This window comes from Littorina saxatilis, linkage group LG16 (assembly GCF_037325665.1).
Source record: "Littorina saxatilis isolate snail1 linkage group LG16, US_GU_Lsax_2.0, whole genome shotgun sequence".
Classification (NCBI taxonomy): domain Eukaryota; kingdom Metazoa; phylum Mollusca; class Gastropoda; order Littorinimorpha; family Littorinidae; genus Littorina; species Littorina saxatilis.
In genome coordinates this window covers 33,731,991-33,738,204 of record NC_090260.1, presented here as the reverse complement: position 1 = coordinate 33,738,204, position 6,214 = coordinate 33,731,991, and the positions used below count along the sequence as shown (strand labels likewise).

The 6,214-nt window shown below is 41.2% G+C and overlaps 1 protein-coding gene across 1 annotated transcript in view; it reads right to left on the bottom strand.

Moving 5' to 3' along the window:
• The window catches only part of LOC138949968 (protein draper-like), a 259,036-nt gene that overhangs the window by 65,264 nt on the left and 187,558 nt on the right, over positions 1-6,214 (bottom strand). The gene's annotated exons all lie outside the window — the stretch shown is intronic.

The window sequence follows — 6,214 nt, the reverse complement described above, 5'->3', positions numbered from 1 at the left end:
CTTCCCTTTGTAATACAAATTCATAACATAATTTCTTCATACACAGCGTCATTGTGTGTACACCCACCTTTTGTCGTCTTTCACGCGATCAATAAGCTTCGTGCTTTTTCTAGACGAAACAAGTTTTCGTTTTTGACTCACCTGAGTAATTGGTGAGTATTAGGATTCATAATTATGTGTTCGTCTGTATGGACCGGCCGTCAGCAACTGTGGACAAAGAACTTACCGTTGAGGTTATCTCAAAAGTTTTTCAAGCTAGACCTCTGAAACTTAGCACACTTGTATGGTTTGATGATCTCATGAGTGATCCCAGTTTGGTTGACCCTCGTCAAATTTTGGTGTCACGGCGGGGTCATGTTCGTTTCATAAAAAAACCCACATTACGTTGAGGTTATCTCGGATGTTTTTGAAGTTAAAGCTTTGATACTATGTACACTTCTGGGGTTTGATAATCACCCGACTTGAAGTAAGTTAATTTGACCGACCCTCGTCAAGTTTTGTGGTCACAGGGGGTCATGCTTGATCCATAATAACTTAAAGGCAGAGTAAGCCTCCCGTAAACCATCACAGATACGGTCAGGCTTTTACACACAGTACAAACACCCTTTCATTTAAACACTCACCAATTGAGAACATCCTAGGTGCCCTCCGTAAAGAGAGAACAATTTTCAAAGAATTTATTTTTGCGTGGTTTATCTTACCCCTGAGCCATCGTGAACCCGTGTGATCCAGTTTTCCCTTTTCACAATGCAGTCGTCATAGTTAGTCATTTGAATGCGACTCGACGTGAGCTTATCTAGAATAGCACGTTTTTTATGCACGAAACAACGGCTGTGGTTCACAAGAACTCTAGCGATGGCTTTTGACTGTTGAGAGGAACGGCGATTTGCACTGATAAAACCGTCGTCTGCCACGACCCTTGCGTGACCCTGCTTCCGGGCTTTTCTTTTTTTAAACTTTCACAACTTCGAATTGTTCTGATCTTGTCTTGATGAAAAACGAATTCTTTTATGATTAAAGAATGTTTGTGTAACAAGCTGTCAATTTATTATTTAGATTTTAAAAGTTAGGTCTAGCGCAAAAACGAGGCGCCATTGTTCTTCAGGGCCAAGTCCACGAAAATAAATTCTTGGAAAATGTCTCACGCTCGACAGAAAGCAGCCAGGATGTTCCCGTTCGGTGAGCGTTCAAATGGAAGTATGCTTGTACTGTATTTAGACGCTCGGGGAGCTCTGTGATGGTTTACGGGAGGCTTACTGTGCCTTTAACATTGATGTTATCTCAGGTGTTTTTAAAGCTTGACCTTTGAAACTTTGAACACTTTCGGGGTTTGATAATCTACCGACATGACCCTAGTTTGGTTGACCCCCGTAACATTTTAGGGTCACCGTGGGGTCATGTTCGTAAACGTATTTACATTGAGGTTATCTCAGTTATGTTGGGAGCAATTGTAGGCGTTGGTAATCTGCAGCCAAGACCAACATTTGGCTTGTTTTTATCAGATATTAGAGTCCCAAAAGGGTCATGTTTCCTAGAAAAGATTATCACCACTGAAAATGTCCACTGAGCTATCAAGGATATGAGTCTTGACCTAAGAGTCTTAAGCTATGATGTCATTGTTTGATTTGGTCAGTCTTGGCTAGACCATTGGTGATTGTATCATGTTATTATGAGTTATTATGCTGACTGTTAGCAAATGATAACAGGCATGTCGAGAAAAAAGATATCAAGCATGAGCCTTTCAGGCGAATGCTGATATCGCTTGTGAGACATGCCTGTTATCATTTGCTAACAGTCAGCATATTAGAAATGACGGGTTTATTACCGTTTATTTCGACCAAAAATGTTTTCGAAGCGACCGCGCGAATTTGACAGAACAGCCGCAATGGGAACTTGAGCGCTCCTACCTGATTATGCCTGTCAGTCAAAGAATTCTCGTGACCTGGGTCAGCCAATCAGAGTCACACACCTGACGTGATGAATATTCACAGGTCAAATGCGTTTGACACACAACAATCTCACAAGATAAACCATGTTGAACATGCGTTTCGGTTGCGTCGGTTTTTCTTGTTGAACAGAGAGCGACAGATTTAGAACCGACTCCAGACGGATGGGAAATGACGTAAAGATACATCTGACGTAAAGCGAGTGACGCAGTTTCACTTGATTTTTTCGAACTTTGATAATTTAGATTTCAAGTGAGCGGGTCGGCCTTGCACACTCAGAGGGTGGGTGGGGCCTTGCTGTTCCGTAAAGCACCCACCGACAAAACTCGCTTTTCGGTATTTTTTTTAGATAAAGAGAGTATTATCTGACAGCATTTGAAGTGTCATTCTTTAGAATAAATCACGCTGATATTGTTGATTTAAATTTTTACTTTGTCTTGTTTATTTTTAGCGTGATAAACAAAAAGGGTCCCTGCCTGAACGTTATAACATTTAGAGGGTCACCTAGAATCCGTCCTGATTGGTCAAAAAGCCAAATGGGGCACTGAATTGGAAATAAGATGTCATAGTGTCAGAAATGAGGTCTCTCAAGTGTCTGAGTATACATATTTTGTCTGGGCTAGCCAAAACTAAAGTTGGGTGGCCGAGTGGTAACGCACTTGCGCTCGGAAGCGAGAGGTTGCGAGTTCGACCCTGGGTCAGGGCGTTAGCAATTTTCTCCCCCCTTTCCTAGCCTAGGTGGTGTGTTCAAGTGCTAGTCTTTCGGATGAGACGAAAAACCGAGGTCCCTTCGTGTACACTACATTGGGGTGTGCACGTTAAAGATCCCACGATTGACAAAAGGGTCTTTCCTGGCAAAATTGTATAGACATAGATAAAAATTTCCACCAAAATACCCGTGTGGCTTGGAATAATAGGCCGTGAAAAGTAGGATATGCGCCGAAATGGCTGCGATCTGCTGGCCGATGTGAATGCGTGATGTATTGTGTAAAAAAATTCCATCTCACACGGCATAAATAAATCCCTGCGCCTTGAATATGTGCGCGATATAAATTGCATAAAAATAAAAATGAAAAAAATAAAAAATCCCTGCGCTTAGAACTGTACCCACGGAATACGCGCGATATAAGCCTCATATTGATTGATTGATTGATTGATTATTATGATTCTTATATAAATACAAATTTGGTGGATGTTGAGTATGTCAGGCTAGGGGTGGTGGTGGGAAGGAGTTTGGGGGTTGCGCAAATTTAAATACGTGAACTATTCTTAGGGTTGAATGGATTGATACAGCTCACATAAGGATCAAATTTGTGTCAATCAGTCGGACGTGATCGTTCTCTTGGACATAATTCTATGAAGTTGGAACAGCTTTTGTTTTTTGGGTTTTTTTGGGGTGTGGGTCATAGGTAGTGGAATCCTCCCTCTAAGACCTACAAAACCCTATGGACATGACGAAGGAGAAGCGTACAACGCATTTGAGACAATGACAAAAGGTGACGTTTTCATGTCAGTATGTCCCAAATGACATCACCAGTACATTTTTCAATCTATCTAATCTGTTTTCGTTCTATTTTTTCCAGTGACATGCCTTAACAATTGATTGCCAACTGGAATGGAAGAGCACAAAAATTGTAACTTGATATGTAGTTTCTCTAGAGGGAAAACATCTTCCACTTTCATGTCAGTGTGTCCCATGCAACATACATTTGCCAAACAGCTATGTGTAAGTAGATTATTTGTTAGTGGTATAGAAAATACTGATCAACAATTAAAGTCAGTTTTCACATTCATTTTCTACCTATTTCTTATTTGTTTATTCTGTTGGCAATGGTGAAATGTCAGCAATCGTGTGTCATTCGGGACAGTAGACATGACACCTGACCTTTTGTCACTGTCTCATTTGCTTTTCTTGATATTTCAATAATAACATACATTCCAGCTGCATTTTCACATGTATACGCTTTACTTGGGTAACAATGCGATGGGGATTCTTGCTTAAATAAACGTCCCAGCAAACACACAACGTAAATACGACGTTGCGAAAATGTGAATTTTTCGTGTCATTAGCAACGTTGCGAACTTTACGTGAAATTTACGTTGAGCCAACCAAAAAACGCAACGTAAAACCAACGTTGTGTCATTGTGAGATTTTGGTGTTCTTTCGACGTTGTAATACAACGTAAATTTTACGTGAATTTCACGTTGCATTTTGGTGTCTTACAAATGTTGCGAAGATTACGTGAAATTTACGTGGATCCAACCAAAAAACACAACGTGAAAGCAACGTTGCGTTACAGTTGTGTTTTTTTGTTTTTTACACGTTGGCACATAACGTAAATTTCACGTGGATTCCACCTTTAAAAGCAACGTAAAATCGACGTTGTATTATTGTGATTTTCTGGTGTTCGAACAACGTTGGTATACTCACGTGATTTTCACGTGAAATTCACGTGATTTAAAAACAAAAGTTAGTTTGATACAACAAACGTTCCTACAACGTAGTTTCAACGTAAACACACAACGTTGGGGTTTGATTGATCGCCAACGTGCCCTCAACGTGAAATCCACAACGTAAATCCTGCGTCAGTCATTACCAAATTTTCACCTGCACGGTTTCGTATCGTTTATCAAAGAAATGTACCTTTGAAAATTACGTAAGGTGAACAGATTTTCAAATACAGGAGATAGATATGTGCGAAACTATCACCGAATAACAAATGACTCAGTCAGACGTTATGAAATTAAGCGCCGATGTACCGCGCAATGTATTTGATTGCTTTGGCGTTCCAAATGCGTCCGGTTACATTTTCTGGCATCATTAATGCATCAACGAGAATTGAAAAGTAATGCTAAAAATATAATTGTGTACGTTTAAAGTTGATCTACTGTGCTCATCAAACCTCTTGTTGTATTTTGTAAATTGGCGAGAGGGGGGCAGAATACATGAACCTAATCTCTGTGATTGTCTATACGTGCGTGCGTGTGTGTGTGTGTGTGTGTGTGTGTGTGTGTGTGTGTGTGTGTGTGTGATTACACGTGTTAGTGTGTGTGTGTGTGTGTGTGTGTACACGTGTGTGTGTGTGTGTGTGTGTGTGTGTGTGTGTGTGTGTGTGTGTGTGTGTGTGTGTGTGTGACATCAGTTTGTGTATGTGTGTGTGTCACATCAGTTTGTGTATGTGTGTTTGTGGGTGGCTGTGTGTGTGTGTGTGTGTGTGTGTGTGTGTGTGTGTGTGTGTGTGTGTGTGTGTGTGTGTGTGTGTGTGTGTGTGTGTGTGAGTGTGTGTTTGTGTCCCTCGGCGCGTGACAATATATCTGCCAATAAGTTGAACTAAAACAGGGTTCAAGTGGGAATTACACCTGAAAAAGCAGGAAGGGAGCAGAATACATGTTATGAACTCCGTTATTTATTGTTTGAAATGTTATAACCTGGGAGAAGTCACCCTCGCACCCCGTCCTTAGTTTCTCTTGACCTACCTTTGAAGTATTCTTGAGGACATGACTAGACTACCCGATTGCGCCCATTGCACGGCATAAGAGAGCGCCGTTCCACCCGGCCGATTCCGCTATAGACGTCACGCGTCCAAGGGAGGTGATTTTCGAGCCAGCTGCATTGACTCGGCCAAGAACGCAAACTTTCTTCGATTAAAGGCATTGTAGCATGTCTAAAATCATGGGACTTGTGTTATCAAGCTTTTAAAATCACCAAGTAACTTTTAAGAATAGTTTCAGTTACATGCGAACTCATTCTGCTGAACGGATTTTGAGAGCCAGTACCCAACAGCCTTTAAATGCACCTCTTTCCTTTTTTCATGTTCTTTTATGGTTTGCCGATTTTGTTAACATTTTTGCATTCATAATGAAGATTTTATGGTGACTGTACAGAAATGTACGTCCTCTAGTTTCTAACCTTCCAAAAATTGGGGCTGGGGGTCGGGGGAGAGAGAGAGAGAGAGAGAGAGAGAGAGAGAGAGAGAGAGAGAGAGAGAGAGAGAGAGAGAGAGAGAGAGAGACAGACAGACAGACAGACAGAGAGACAGACAGACAGACAGAGACAGAGAGGGAGAGAGAGAGATAGAGAGAGACAGAGAGGGAGACAGAGGGGAGAGAGGGAGACAGAGAGAGTCAGAGAGAGACAGAGAGAGACAACGTCGAAACTTTGTCAATCATTTCGGTTTTTTCACCTGCATTTTTAGTTTCGTAATATTCTATTCAATTAATGTTCGGTCAAACATAGAGGTTCACTAATTGTGTAAGACGAAAAAAGT